General features: G+C 36.7%; 1 protein-coding gene across 2 annotated transcripts in view; it reads right to left on the minus strand.

Annotated features, from left to right (window-relative positions):
- Positions 1-17,318, minus strand: part of PIK3C2G (phosphatidylinositol-4-phosphate 3-kinase catalytic subunit type 2 gamma) — a 388,390-nt gene that overhangs the window by 270,675 nt on the left and 100,397 nt on the right. The window lies entirely within an intron of this gene.

Below are 17,318 nucleotides of genomic sequence, written 5' to 3' on the forward strand. Positions count from 1 at the left end.
GACAAAGTCTGTGGTTTCTGCAAAACACTTTAAAAAAAGTAATAATGGCAGACCCATGTAAAGTTTCAGAATGTATTTATTTTTGGAATCAGTATGTATGAGGACAAACTTACTGAAAATCAGATTCACAGAGTTCAGAACAAACTTGAGACACCCAATTGTGATGTTAGAGTGTTTGGTAATCATTTGATTGCAATATCCTTAAAGCAACTGATGTTTCCAAAATCATTGATGACAAATATTCTTCTTAATATCAAAAATCCCAGCTACACTTAAAATACACAAAGGTTTTATGGTCCCCATTCTAAGAGCTTTTCATCAGTGCTTCTATATCTCAGCTTTGCACATTTTCTTAAATATTATAAGTTTTCATTTAAAAAAAAAAGTCTGCTCTATTTTGACCTTATTCTTTTCCATGTATTGCCACTAACTATAGTGAGAAATCTCTCTTTATTCTTTAATTGCATGCTAATCTCATTTCACTGTGCAATATTTTTATGTACCTTGTCTAATATCATTACAATGACAGCTTTTCAAAGCACATCAGCTCTCTTACCAGTACCACAGTCATTCCAATGGGGGATTAGAAGCAGTTTATTTCAGGCAGAGATGGAAAATATTTTTCCTGTTTCTTCACACAAAGATATGGATTCACAACACAAAAAGATTTTTAACTCTCCTTATTTCAGAGCATTTTATTTTCTTTACTTTTCTTCCTCTTTTTTTGAGATAGAGTCTCACTCTGTCTCCCAGGCTAGAGTGCAGTGGTGTCATCATAGCTCACAGCAACTTCAAACTCCTGAGCTCAAGCGATCCTCCTGCCTCAGCCTCCTCCCAGATAGCTGGGACTACAGGCATGCACCACCACACCCAGTTAATTTTTACTATTTTTAGTAGAGATGGGGTTTCAATCTTGCTCGGGTTGGTCTCCTAACTCCTGAGCTCAGTGATCCTCCCACCTGGGCCTCCCAGAGTGCTAGGATTACAGGTGTGAGCTACCACACCGGCCAAGAGCATTTTCTTAACAAAATGTCAATACAGAGACACAACGCTAGTTTTAAGTTAATAGATCCCTATTTGCCTCTTTTATGGAAAACTAATATGTACTTTTTAATTTGTTGCCAGTATCTTTTGTATGTGATTTTACAAACACTGAAAACTAATGACAAAAACCCAGGAAAAATAACTAATTAATACTATCAAAGACAAAATAAGGATTTGAAAAGTGTCAACAGATTTTATTAATGAGCTAAAAGCAAGAAGATGCAATTTAATTGGAGTATATTTTAGGTCTTTCACGGATTAAGAAAGTACAACTACTCAATTTTATAATAACATGAGGAAAAATTATGAGTAATCCATATGGAAGAAAGTCAGTTGTTTCATTTATGTGTGAACTCAATATAAATCAACATTGTAATGTGACTACCAGGTGATCTACCTCCTTATTACATTGAATCAAAAGATATATACTCTCTATAACTAGAAGTTAAGAGTTCTAACACATTTTCCATGTATATTATGTGAACTGGAGTTTAGTTTTGGGTACTTGATTTGAGAATGGACTTGACAAATTGGACTTTTTCCAAAGGGCAGCAACCCCACTATTAATATGCTGTTAATATATTCATTTAGAATGGCATAGTAGCCAATACTTTCAGCTTTGCAGCTGGGATCCATTTGTCCAAATCCTGGGTCTGCCCCTTTCTATTTGTGACTGTCATTAAAGTATGTAACTTCCACGTGTCTAAATTCTCTCTTCTGTAAAGTGGGAATAATAATAATGATTATAAGGGTATTTATAGAGATTAAATGAGATAAAATATGAAAAAGTGCTTGGCACAGAAAAAAGCCTAAATTTTAATGTTTAATTAATTAATTTTTACTTATTCATATAGACATTTCAGCTTATAAGAGAAATCAGACATTCTATATGCACAAATAACTAGTAAAATGAAAAATCATAAAAACTATGGGAGAGGTACATATTTAGGTGCTGTGTTTATTTTTTCATTCATATATTCTAAGTAGACATGTGAGATATGTGAATTTCTGAGAATCCATAAGTCTTACTAATTAAAATACAAAAGCTGGGTTGACTTGGGGTCACTATGTAGCTGGTAGCTAATTTATTGAATCTAAAACTCCAACCTTACAGTACTTCTTATCTGACCTATTTATCTCATTTAATCTCCACAAATATTCTGAAAGATGAATATTATATTCATTATATTCTTGAGTCACTGTGATTGCTAGGATATGTTAAGTAAAATATTATAATTATAAAATTAGGTTGCTGATTAATTGGATATGAGAACCAACAGAAAGGTTGGATTTAAGATGATTTCAAAATTTTACATTTGAATACAGGGTCCCATTAATTATGGCAGAAATACAGACAAAAATGGGAAAAAATTGTGGTAGTATCATGATAAAGGTAGTTTTTGTTACATAGAGCTTAAGCTGCCTGGGGAAATGCAAAAATGCAATGGGATTCTACTTCTAGATTGACAAACTATTGGATTGAGAAAACATAGACATGCCATTCACACACACACACACACACACACACACACACACACACAGGCAGACATAACTGGTATGCTCTTATAAACACTAGAAGAACTATAGGAAAAAATATACAAATGCACAGTTTAGCCCAAAACAAAGAGGATGAATTTCTGAGTGGCAGAAATTTAGAGCAAACTTCAAGTCTGAGCAGTAGCTCCAACATTGATACTGCAGTGGCCTGGAGGACATATCTGACTAGATTTAGATGCTCAGGCTTAGGAATTAGTGTTTATTGCTCACATTCAACAAATGCTGCAATTTTAGGCCTGAACTAGTTGGTGGAGGTAGGAGAGCAAGAACTGGAGCTAAGATCCTGAATAAAAGCCAGACACTGGAGAGATGGCCAGCTGGAAAGAGTGGAAGAAGAAAATCTATGCCCATTGACCAAGAGAACTTTTGAGGAAGGCTCTCTCTACCTAGTCTTGGAAGAAAATGATTATCTGAGAAATTGAAAACCTAGTCTGTGTTATGTGTGGCTATGGAGAATTCATTTATACTACCTATAGTGGGAATTTTTGTTAAAAATGGCACTAGGTGGGGGTGGGGGGTGGGAAGATCAAGATGGCAGATGAGAAACACCGCCAGACAAAGTGTCTTTGCAGAAAAGACAGATTCTAGCAGAAATTAGAAAAAAGAAGCAAGAAGACGAGCATACAGCAGACGAGGGCCAGAAGGAGGGGTACCTGAGACCCCAGGAGACTCCACGGGAGGAGGCTACGGAGGAGAACTGGAAGCTGAGACCGCCGGAGCAGTCCAGAGACCAGCGGGAAGTGTAGGTGAATCTGCCGTTTCCCCTTCCCTGCATCTGGGACTGCTGGTGGGCTCCCCAGGGGGTGGAGATACCTGCGGACACCAGCCCAGAGACGGCCGCCACCTGTAGCGGACGCGGCACCAGGTGAGCCTGTAGCGGATGCGGCACCAGGCTCCCAAATCCCTCGGGGCACCTCCGTGTGCACAGACACGAGCCGCGCGGCAGGCGCCATATTGCCTCCTTCTCCCCTCCACCAACCCTACCCGTGGATGCCCAGAGAGATAATACAGCCACCAGCTGGAGGCACCTCCAGGGAACGGGACCTTCCCTTTAGGGACCCTACAGCTGACTAAGGGTAACTCAGACTGTGAGCTCCCTACCCGCCAGCCTTCCCAGGTGCTGCTGGCACGGTGTTCCCAGGAGAATGGTGCAGATCCTGAGGCTGAGAGACATAGACCCATCTTGGGCTCCCTGTGGGTGAATTGGGACTGGAACTCCTCTCCCTGGTGGGGATACAGTTTGAACTCTGGGACCCAGAGGTCAGACCTGCAGACCAGATCCCGTGCACCGGGGTCTCACACTGCCCCGGGGTAGAGAAGAGATATATGTGAACAGCCTACTGAGGTGTGTGTGCCTTCAGGGGCAGATCAGCATCCTAGAGGGCAACCCTCCTCCCAAAAGGAGGCCGTACGCCCAGACCAGGTGGCGTTCCTGCTCAGGGAACCTCCCCGCCAGCATCACAGTCCGGGGAGGCCTAGTGGCATGTGGTCTGGCCTGCTGGCAGAGGCCCAGGAATAGCTGTGGAGTTGGGGAGGGTGGAAAGAAGCAAGGCCTGCTCCAGACTGCGGGTCTCAGACAGCCCCACCTCCACACACAGACTTTCTGGCTGAGCGTGGCCATTCCAGCCCCTCCCTGACAGCTTTTCCTGGAAGCAGAGAACAGAACTTTGACCCCTGCTAACAGCATTGGTGGTGCCTGAGGGCAGGCTTACCCAACCCAGCTCTACCCAGACTCTCTCCTAGACCAGCCCTCACTGAGGGGGAGAAAAGGACACACATGGAAGTCCCAGGGCCCCACCCACCACCTGAGGCACTAGACTGCATCCCTACAGGAACAAGAGCTGATAACAGGACACAAAATCAACAGCATAGCCTGTTCCTCCAAGCAAGTGCCACCTACTGATAGGGAGGACATCCTGCACAGCCTTTTCACAGCACCTACTGACTCTTACACAGGGAATGGTCGAATCTCACCCCCAGACACCACCTACTGGCTCAGAAACTAAACAAGGCAAGTGAATACCCAAACAAAAACCTAAAGGAATGAAACAACAACTGATCGACATAGGAAGAAATCAGCAAAGGAACTCAAGAAATATGAAGAACCAAATGGAAAACACATCCCCAAAGAGGAGCACCAGCCCCCTAGAAACGGACACCAACCAAAATCAGGCAACTAAAATGACAGAAGAGGAATTTCGTATGTGGATCATAAGAACACTTACCAACCTGCAAGAACAAATTAATAACCAACAAAAAGAAACCACAAAAAGCCTCCAGGACCTAGAACAAAAGTTCACTAAAGAAATAGACACAATGAAGAAAAGTTTAACTGAACTCCTGGAAATGAAGAATCAATTCAGGGAACTACAAAATACAGTGGAAAGTCTCAAGAACAGGGTAGATCAAACAGAAGAAAGAATCTCAGAGATTGAAGATAACACCTTCCAACAAAATAAAACTGTCACAGAGAGCAGAGAAACAAGAGAAAAGAGGAAAGCCTACAAGAGATGTCTGATTACGTGAAGAAACCTAATGTGATGGTAATAGGGTTACCATAAGGGGAAGAAGACAACACTCAAGGGTTGGACAAGTTATTTGAAGATATAATAGAGGAAAATTTCCCAGGCCTTGCTCAAAATCTCGATATACAAGTTCAAGAAGCTCAGAGGACCCCTGGGAGATTCATTGCAAAAAGGAAGATGTCATGACATTCAGTCATCAGAATGACCAAAATATCAACTAAAGAGGCCCTTCTAAGAGCTGTAAGACGAAAGAAGCAAGTAACATACAAGGGAAAGCCAATTTGAATAACACCAGAATTCTCTAATGAGACTTTACAAGCAAGGTGAGACTGAGGCCCCATTCTCACTCTTCTGAAACAAAACAATGCCCACCCTAGAATCTTATTCCCTGCAAAACTAAGTTTCATATATGAAGGAGAAATAAAGGCATTCTCAGACAAGAAAAGTCTCAGAGAATTCACCAAGAAAAGACTAGCCCTACAAGAAGTACTCAAAACAGTGTTACACACAGAACACCATAATAGAAATGCACGAATATAAAAACAACCAAAACCCAAAGATTAAAGGCCAGATAATACAATGGCTCAAGAGAGAAATCAAAGCAACAACATCCAACCCAACAGAATGAACAGTAATCTACCTTACCTATCAGTTCTTTCAATAAATGTGAACAGCTCAAACTCTCCACTCAAGAGACATAGGCTGGCTGAATGGATAAGAAAATACAGGCCAAGTATATGCTATCTTCAGGAAACACATCTAACCTGCAAGGATGCATATAGACTAAAAGTAAAAGGGTGGGAATCAGTATTCCAGGCAAGTGGAAGCCAAAAGAAGGCTGGAATGGCAGTTCTAATTTCAGACGATTTAGTTTTTAAACCAACAAAAGTAGTGAAAGACAAAGAGGGTCATTATATAATGGTGAAGGGCACACTTCAACAAGAAGAGATAACAATTTTAAATATATATGCACCCAACTTAGGTGCACCCAGTTTCATAAAGCAAACCTTACTGGAGCTAAGCAAATGGATTAATAGCAACTCCATAATCGCCGGAGATTTCAACACCCCACTGACGGCACAAGACAGAACCTCCAAACAGAAAATTAATAAAGAAATCATGGACTTAAACAAAACTCTGGAACAATTGGGTCTGACTGACATTTGCAGGACATTCTACCCCAAATCCACTGAATATACAATCTTCTTATCAGCTCATGGGATATTCTCTAAGATTGACCATATCCTAGGACACAAAGTAAAACTCAAGAAATTAAAAAAAAATTGAAATCATACCATGTACTTTCTCAGATCACAGTGGAATAAAAGTAGAAATCAACCCTAACAGAAACCCACATTTCTACACAAAAACATGGAAATTAAACAACCTCCTACTAAGTGATTACTTCATAAATGAAGATATCAAGATGGAAATAAAAAAATTCTATGAAGAAAATGACAATGGAGAGACAAGTTGTCAAATCCTCTGGGACACAGCTAAAGCAGTTCTGACAGGAAAGTTTATCTCCATAAATGCCTATAAGCATAACAAAAAGATCACAAATAGACAATCTAACGGAATGACTCAAAGAGCTAGAAAAAGAACAGACCAACCCCAAACCCAGCAGAAGAAGTGAAATCAACAAGATCAAATCAGAACTAAATGAAATTGAAAACAGGGAAGCTATTCAGGAGATTAATAAAACAAAAAGTTGGTTCTTTGAAAAAATAAACAAAATTGACACACCATTGGCTAAGCTAACGAAAAGCAGAAAAGAGAAATCTCTAATAAGCTCCATCAGGAACAAAAAAGGAGATATCACAACTGATCCCAAAGAGATACAAGATATAATTTATGAATACTACAAAAATCTTTATGCACACAAACTGGAAAATGTGGAGGAAATGGACAAATTTCTAGAAACACACAGCCTCCCTAGGCTCAATCAGGAAGAAATAGATACCCTGAACACACCAATCTCAAGAGCTGAAATCGAAACAGCAATTAAAAATCTCCCTAAAAAGAAAAGTCCTGGTCCAGATGGTTTCACACCCGAATTTTACCACACTTACAAAGAAGAACTAGTACCTATCTTGCAGAAACTATTCCACAACATCGAGAAGAACGGAAACCTCCCTGACACCTATTATGAAGCTAATATTACTGTGATACCAAAAACCAGAAAAGGATGCAACAAAAAAAGAACACTATAGACCAATATCCCTAATGAATATAGATGCAAAAATTTTCAACAAAATCTTAGCTAATCGAATCCAGACGCTTATCAAAAAAATAATCCATCACAACCAAGTGGGCTTCATCCAAGTGATGCAGGGATGGTTCAACATACGTAAATCTATAAATGCAATTCACCACATAAACAGAAGCAAAAACAAAGACCATATGATTCTTTCAATAGATGCAGAAAAAGCTTTTGACAAAATCCAACACCCTTTCATGTTTTGAACACTTAAGAAAATAGGCATAGAAGGGACATACCTAAAAATGATACAAGCCATATATGACAGACCCATAGCCAACATCATACTGAATGGGGAAAAATTGAAATCATTCCCACTTAGAACTGGACCCAGACAAGGCTGCCCACTATCTCCACTTGTGTTTAACATAGTGCTGGAAGTCCTGGCTACAGCAATCAGACAGGAAAATGGAATTAAAGGTATCCAAATAGGGGCAGAAGAGATAAACTTTCACTGTTTGCTCATGATATGATATTGTATCTAGAAAAACCCAAAGATTCAACCAAGAAACTCCTGGAACTGATCAATGAATTTAGTAAAGTCTCAGGATACAAAATCAATACACAGAAATCAGAGGCATTCATATATGCCAACAACAATCTAATTGAGAACCAAATCAATGAGTCAATTCCCTTCACAATCCAACAAAGAAATTAAAGTACCTAGGAATATACTTAACCAAGGAGGTAAAAGACCTCTACAGGGAGAACTATGAAACACTGAGGAAGGAAATAGCAGAGGATATAAACAGATGTAAATCCATACCATGCTAGTAGGTCGGCAGACTCAACATCATTAAAATGTCTATATTTCCCAAACTGATCTACAGATTCAATGAAATACCTATTAAAATCCCATCAGCATTCTTCACAGATATAAAAAAAATAATTTTACGCTTCGTATGGAACCAAAGAAGACCTCAAATATCAAAAGCAATTCTAGGCAACAAAAACAAAATGGGAGGCATTAATATCCCAGATATCAAACTATACTACAAAGCTGTAGTAATTAAATCAATATGGTATTGGCACAAAAATAGGAATATGGACCAGTGGAACAGATGTGCGAATCCTGATATAAAACCATCCTCATATAGCCATCTAATCTTTGACAAAGCACACAAAAACATAGGCTGGTGAAAAGAATCCCTTTTCAATAAATGGTGCTGGGAAAACTGGATAGCCACCTGTAGAAGGCTAAAACAGGACCCACACCTTTCACCTCTCACAAAAATGAACTCATGCTGGATAACAGACTTAAACCTAAGGTATGAAACTATTAGAATTCTAGAGGAAAATGTTGGAAACACTCTCCTAGACATTGGCCTAGAAAAAGAGTTTATGAAGAAATCCCCAAAGGCAATCACAGCAGCAACAAAAATAAATAAATGGGACATGATCAAACTACAAAGCTTCTGCACAGCCAAAGAAATAGTCATGAAAGTAAACAGACAACCTACAGAACGGGAGAAAATTTTTGCATCCTACGCATCCTATAAGGGACTGATAACTAGAATATACTTAGAACTCATGAAAATCAGCAAGAAAAAATCAAATAACCCTATTAAAAAGTGGGCAAAGGACTTGAACAGAAACTTCTCAAAAGAAGACAGAATGGCCAACAAACATATGAAGAAATGCTCAACATCTCTAATCATCAGGGAAATGCAAATCAAAACCACAATGAGATATCACTTAACTCCAGTGAGAATTGCCTTTATCAAAAAATCTCCAAACAATAGATGTTGGCATGGATGCGGAGAGAGAGGAACACTCCTACACTGTGGTGTGACTGCAAACTAGTTCAACCTCTGTGAAAAGCAATATGGAGATACCTTAAAGCGATACAAGTGAATCTACCATTTAATCCAGCAATCCCATTGCTGGGCATCTACCCAAAAATCCAATGACACTCTACAAAAAAGACACCTGCACTCAAATGTTTTTAGCAGCACAATTCATAATTGCAAGGCTGTGGAAACAGCCCAAGTGCCCATCAATCCAAGAATGGATTAATAAAATGTGGTATATGTATACCATGGATTACTATTCAGCTCTAAGAAACAACGGTGATATAGCACATCTTATATTTTCCTGGTTAGAGCTGGAACCCATACTATTAAGTGAAGTTTCCCAAGAATGGAAAAACAAGCACCACATATACTCACCAGCAAATTGGTATTAACTGAGCAGCACCTAAGTGGACACATAGGTACTACAGTAATAGGATATTGGGCAGGTGGGAGGGGGGAGGGGGGTGGTTATATACATATATAATGAGTGAAATATGCACCATCTGGGGGATGGTCATGCTGGAGACTCAGATTTGTGGGGTGAGGGGGGGAATGGGCATTTATTGAAACCTTAAAATCTGTACCCCCATAATATGCCAAAATAAAAAAAAATTAAAAAAAAAAACATTAAAGTTTTTAAAAAGTCAAAAAAAAAATGGCACTAGGCTATTGTGACTCTTTTGGATGGAGGCAGAAGCAAATGCAAAGTAGCTGTATAGAAACACTTTTTTAACCCAATCCACAGAGTTTCTCCCCAAATATATATATATATATATATATATATATATATATATATATACCCATGTGTGCATACACACACATACACATGCATACACACACTAGCAGGAAAGGAATAGTCAGACTAAATTTATAATTTCCGTTACTTCTGATCCACATTATGAGAAATTACAGACACAAAACACAGTAGGATTATACTCTACTTCAAGAGATATCAAAGGCAGGCCTGGGCATCATTTTTATAGAGGTGATACCTGGCCGAGAATTTGAATATGATTGCCTGGAGAGAGAGAGAACACATATAGAAAAAAAATTTGAAAGCTGGATGTATAATATTCTGAACATCTAATATTTTGATAATGGAGGAGAAAGTTGAAACTCACAGAGTGCAGAGACACTAGCCATAAGACTGCAGCTTAATGGACGAAAATGTAAAAGTAGTTGATAGTACTAGGAAATTTTATCTTGGAGAAAAAGAAGAAAAATGAAACATAATAACCATTTTCAAATATTTGATAGTCTTTTCGGTAAAAAGGGGATTAGATTTACTGTAAGTAGCTCTGAAATGGAAATGATAAATTAGAACAAATGGTTGTAAATTTAGAGAGGCTCTTTTTGGCTCAATATGAGAAAATTTTTTCTTAGAATTCTTTGTCCAAAAATGAGTAGGCTGCCTTTTGAGAGGAGAGTTGTTCCACATTACAGATATCTGAGCAATCAGGATTGTTTAGAGAATTTTGCATTGCGTAGGAATTTGGACTAGACTACCTCTAAGTTCTTTCTAACTCTGCTTCTTTGGGTTAATGAAAACTGAAAACAATTCTGTGATTTTATGTACTATATTTCAAACCCATCTTAGGAATATTTGATGTATCGTAGACTTTGAAGGAGCATCATTCTAATGTATTAGATATTAAGAATACCTGAAAAGTATTTTGAACTTTGGAAAAAAGTGGTGATAAATTTTTCTCATCTGCGTCTTTCTAGAAAACAAGACAAAATGAACAGCATGAGTTTCTTCTCCTCTTCTCATTTAGTTATGATGGAGACTAAAGCAATATACATATTAAACAGTCATGAAACAGCCTACCATCTTCCAGATTTTATATAAACTTTAATGTGTTTCTATTTATGTATACATACTAAAATTATCAAATTCAATTAATGAATTTGGAGACAAATTGAGAATTTAGAATGATTTTTTTTTCCTGGTTCAGTACTTAGAACTATTATAAATTATTTATCATTAAAAATTAAAAATAGGTTTTGGGGGTCACAGCTTGGCTTAAAATTAAAAAAAAACTGGTCCCACTGTAACAATGAAAAAAGCCAGATAATGCACAAAATCATAACTTTCCCTGACCCCAGCAGGTGGGTCATCAGGTGACAAAGTAAACTGAATTAAAAAGAGTGACAACCCCTCGGAGGAGAGACGGAGCATACCAAGTGTTCAATCTTTGGCAGAGTACAAGAAAAAGAAGTGGGCACCATACAAGTGGGAATGAAGAAATAAGCTAAAATTGTGACACATTTTTAAAGGCCAGATGTGAGCCAACATGTCAGTTTGGAATATCAGGAAGCCCAATATCTGTGGGAAGTTTACAATAACCTGCAAATTCTTTTCCAGGACACCTACTAGTTTTTCAGAGGAAATATTGAAGGCAGTGCAAGAAGCTGAAGTCCTTTTTAGTGGGGCAGGTGTGTAGGTGATTAGCTGTTTTGGAGAGGACATGCATGGAGCAGCCCTGTCCACTTCTATTAATCCTTCTTTCATAAGAAGCAAAAGTCTCAAGCTGTTGAGGGGAGAGGCAGCAAACCTTTTGTCAGCCTGAGCCCAGGCAAAAATCCCTTGTCCAGGCAAATATCCCTTGCTTCTGTGGGAGAGGTAAAAATCAAAACAGTCTGCCTGTGAAGGACAGGTAGGACGTAGGCGAAGCTCCTTTGCTGATGAGAGAGGGTAGAAGCAAAATCTTTTTGCTCCAGGGATGGATCAGGAAACCCTGTCTTTGGTCTAGGATTCTGCAAGGATACCAATCAGAAGTCAGGGAGGAGGAGCAGTGACCTGTCTCTTGCATGGTTCTAACCCAGATATAAGACGGAATTTGGCCGCCATATAGAGGAGGGACAGGGAGGTTCAGAAAGCCCCAATCCTGAAGCTCAAGTACAGAGTCCACCAGAGGCTGTGGTTGTATGGTTACAACATAGAACCCACATGACCTCACCACCAAAATGAGTCTAGCATTGAGTAATAAATAAGCAAGAGCAGAGTACTCCTGGGAGAGGTTCAAGAGCATTGAGAGAGAATCTCTTTGAGGCACGGACAAGCAAGGACTATTGAGAGCTGAGGGTGAAGCAGGAACACTGAGAAAATGTCACAGTACTACAGGTGCCACTATAAGCACAGATGATAATAGCTAACTGCTAGAGGAATTTGAAGCCTGTAGTGCCCTGATGATAACGATAGCAACAACAAAACACAAATAAAGCTCAAATCTTGACTAGATTGTATCAACGCTACATACAAATAGCATAGTGCTGCAGTCCCTAATCCCCAGGTGGTGGACTGGTACCAGTCAGTGGCCTGTTAGGAACCGAGCTGCACAGCAGGACGTGAGTGAAGGGTGGGTGGGAGAGGAGCTAGAGAAGCTTCATCTCTATTTACAGTTGCTCCCCATCACTCGCATCACTGCATAAGCTCCTCCTCTCGTCAGATCAGCATCAGTATTAGACTCTCAGAGGAGCATGAACCTTACTATAAACTATGCATGTGAGGGATCCATTGTGTGCTCCTTTGAGAATCTAATGCCTGATGATCTGAGGTGGAGCTGAGGCGGTGATACTAGCACTGGGGAGCAGCTGCAAATACAGATTATCATTAGCAGAGAGGTTTGACTACACAATAAATGTAATGCACTTGAATCATCCCAAAACTATCCCCAAAGGTTGGGGACCACTGGCATAGCAGAAGAACACTGTCCATTTCCAGTTATGAATACAATTTACCTCAGACTTTAATACTGTTACACACCGGATGTGTAGCATTCTATCAGAACTAAGGATCCACACACAAAAAACCAAGATAATACAACCCATTGTCAGTGGATAAAACAATGAACAAAGCCAGACTAAGAAATGACCCAGGTGTTAGAACTATCAGACAGGGACTTTAAAATAACTATCATTAATATATTAGAGGATCTAGTGGGGAATGTGAACGACAGGCATGAACAGATGGGGGATTTAAGCTGAGAGGTGGAACCTATATGAAAAAGTAAAATGAAAATGATAGAAATATAAAAATATATGATATTAGGGACAAAGAATTCCTTCAATGGGCTCATGGGCAGATTGAACACAGATAAGGAAAGTATCAATGAAATTAAATATACGTCAAAAGAAATTATCCTAAATGAAACAAAAAGGGGGAAGAGAGTGGGAGGAGAACCCAGAACACAACATCTAAAAGTTGTCAGGCAGACTCATATATGCAATTGGAGTTTTAGAAAAACAAGAATGGGATGAGAAAAATTCAAAGAGATAATGGCCAACATGTCAAAATTTGTTGAATACTGCTAAAACTTAGAGGAGAATTTGTGGCTTTAAAGCTCTAAAAAATTAACTAGTTCTATGTCAATTTAAAAAAAAAGAAATTTATAATTAAAATCCTTCCTACAAAGAAAACCCCAGAGCAGATAGTTTCACTATTTGACACAATTTAAGGTAGAAGTAAAGTCAATTCTACTTAAATTCTTTTAGGATACAGAGGGAAAGAAAACACTTCCTAACTTATTTTATGAAGTCAGCATCACTGAAACCAAAATCTAACAATAATATTGTAAGAAAAAAAAATATAGACTGATGTCCCTCATAAATCTAGATGCAAATGTCCTTAACAAAATATTAGTTAATTGAAGCTAGAAATATATGAAAAAGACTGTAAATGGTTAGTAAGTGTGGTTAATCCCAGGAAAGTAAATATATTTTTAAAATTTGAAAAGAATAAAAGAAAAACCATATATGTATCTGTATAAATGGGGATAAAGCATTTGACAAAATTCATTATCCATTCTGGATACAAGCTCTTAGTAGGAATAGAAAGAGACTTTTTCAACCTAGTAAAAGGCAACTAACTTCATATAACAACTATAAAACCTCCAAATAACTTCATATTTAATAGTGAAAGACTGTAACTTTCTCCCTCAGAATAACAAGGCAAAGAAAAACAAGGCAAATAATGGAATCTTATCACTTCTATTAAAATTATATTGGAGATTTTGGCAAGTATTAAGTAATAAGGCAAGTAAAAGAAATAAAAGTCCTGTAGATTGAACAGAAAAAGCAACACAGATGACATAACTGTATATGTAGAAAGCCTAAGGAATCTAAAAAATAGTTTCTAGAAATAAAAAGTAAATTCAACAAGACACAGTATACAAGATCAAAATATGAAAGTCACTTTTGTTTCTACATACTAGTAGCAAACAACTGGAAAATAATATAAAATATTATTTATAATATCATACCAAAACATGAAATATTTAATGATTTATGTGATAAAATATACATAATCCCTGTACTCTAAATTATAAAACATTGCTAAGAGAAATTTTAAAAACCTATATGAATGGAGAGATGGATTAGAGTAGATTGGATGCTCATAGACTAGAAAACTCAATATTTTAAAATATCAGTTCTCCTTAAATTGATCTAAAGATTCAATACAATTATAGCAAAATACCTAAAATAGCCAAATATATATTTTTAAAAGAACAATATTGGCAAACTTATATTGCCTGATTTCAAGACTTTCTATAAAAGTATGGCAATCAAGACATCAAGTGTTGAATCAATGTAAGGATACATGGACTTATGGAACAGAAAAGGAAGTCTGGAACTAGATCTATACAGTCTTGAATAAATGATTTTGAAATATTTGTCAAGATTATGTAATAGAGAAAAGCATGTAATTTAAAATAAATTATTTAGTAATGACTGGATATCCATGTGGAAAAGCAAAACAAAACCATTGAAAGTTACTTCCTAACCCAGACAGAAAGTAAATTGAAATGAATCCAAGAACGAGAAAACAGCTAAACGTATAGTCTTTAAAAAGTTGAGAAAAATGTATACAAATTCATATAAGCAAATCTTTATTAAATAAGATAATAAATTATAAGTTATAAAGTTAAAAAATTAAAAATTTCCTCTCTTTGAATAGCACATAGTTAAATAAAATAAACAACAATAAACTACAGATTGGGAAAAATTATTTTCAATATATATATCATGTAACTCATAATGAAGTTTCTTCTAGAATGCATAAGAACTTTTATAATTCAATAATAAGAAGACATATAGTTCAATTTAAAAAATGGCCAAATCTATTTACTTAACATGGGTTCATTTTATTTTATATAAATTAAACTTAGAGAAAATTTATTTAATAAGTAAGGCATCATAGTGAAGTTGAAAAGATAGGCCACCAATTGGCAGAAGAGATTTACAACACACATAATAAAAGAAAGAGTAAATACATAGACTCCCATGAATCTATTTGAAAAAGATAAAGAAATGTGGAAAAATGAACAAAAGTTTGAACATGTAAATTGTAAAAGAGGACAGTTGAATGTTACATTTTGAAAAAAGTAAAGAATCATGAATTTATTAATAGTCAGGAAAATCAAAATTAAACCAAAATATCATTATACATACCTCATGTTGGCAAACATTTTAAAAGTTGGACTATACTACATGTTTATAGAAAGATGGAACAATGGGAACTTTCATATATATGTGAAATGTGAACAACCTTATTAGAAAAGTGTTTGGTATTATTTTGTAAATCTATGATCCTAGGTATATGCACTAGAAAAACCCTTACTGTTACTTTGAATGTACCCCAGCAGTACAAAAGATACATAAATTGAGGTCCATTCTAACGGATACTATACAGCAATGAGAAGGGACTAATCACAACCACATGGAATACAGTGGATAAATCCCACAAACAATATTGAGTGAAAGACACAGGGTTTAAAAAGTACATATAGTTTGATTTCATTTATGTAGATTTTAGAAAGGAAATCCAAATCTTGCATTGCTAAAAGATACAAACTTTGGTGATGAAATAATAAAGAAAAGCTACAAAATATTTTTCACCTTATATAGAAGAGAGAACATATGAAGTTGCCCATGAACAGACCTATTATTACAATAGCAATATTTTGTTTCTTAACTTATTGTTTAATGAGTGCCTGCTCTGTTGTTATGTTTGAATTTATATATATATATATATATATAATGTTATTCATGTATTTTATTCATGTAATTCACTACACAAATTGAAAATAGAATGTCAGATCATGTTATTCCTTTGCACAAACCCTCCAGTTCTTTCTATTTCACTAGGAACCTAAATTATATTAACTAGTGATTATCTTCCATTTTGACAATCTACTTTTACTTTACATTTTTATAATTTTTCAAATCTTGGAATATTCCAAACATAATAGGTTTGACTTTTAATAGTTTCAATCTGCCCTTTATTTCTGCTAAGGCAGGTTTCAATTCTGGAATTGTGCTTCATTTTCCCGTGACCTGATCTTATCTCCTTTATTTCCATGACTTCTCCTTTGCGCCTTTTCAACTGGTCCTTGTGACCTATTCATTTTGTCCTATTTTCTTCTTATGTATTTTTTCTCCTTTTCCACCTTTTTTTTAATATTTTGTTGTGACTGCAATTCAATTTTGTGACATTTTTCTTTCGGATCCTATACAATCTTTTATTTGAATGATACTGATAAAAACAGTAGTAGTAATAGCAATAAAGTAACACCTGCACTTATCTTTTCTTGAACAATTGTTATTTTCCAGACATTATGTTATATTAAGCACATTATATCTATTGTTTCATGAATTATTAAAATATCATTGTATTATATTTATTACCTTCACTGCAGTGATGAATAATATGAAATCTAGGAAAGCTGAAGAAAACACTTTCATAGTGGCCGGGGGTTGGCATATCTATCTATGTGACTTTAGAATCTCTGCTCCTGATTTTTTCCTAAGCTGCCACTATGCTTAAATTACAATTGAAATTGGAACTTCTAAAAAAACCCACCAATAGATTTGCTTGCTACTAAGAGAGCTTCACTCTTTAAAAGCTAAATATATACTATAAAATCCCTCTGTACCCTCTTTCTTTCTACTTATATATACCTTTTTCTAGTCTAAGTGACTAAAGTTGTATTTTAGACTTAAGCAAGTGTGAGATAAGTATTATTTTCCTTTCCTTACTGAATTACTTAAACCTGAATAATAGAGATGTCATATTCTCCTGGTTTTATCTCCTTGGGATAGCATCTGAGTTATGGGCTATATGGTAGAAAGATGTAGAAC

Source organism: Microcebus murinus, chromosome 10 (assembly GCF_040939455.1).
Source record: "Microcebus murinus isolate Inina chromosome 10, M.murinus_Inina_mat1.0, whole genome shotgun sequence".
Taxonomy (NCBI): Eukaryota; Metazoa; Chordata; class Mammalia; order Primates; family Cheirogaleidae; genus Microcebus; species Microcebus murinus.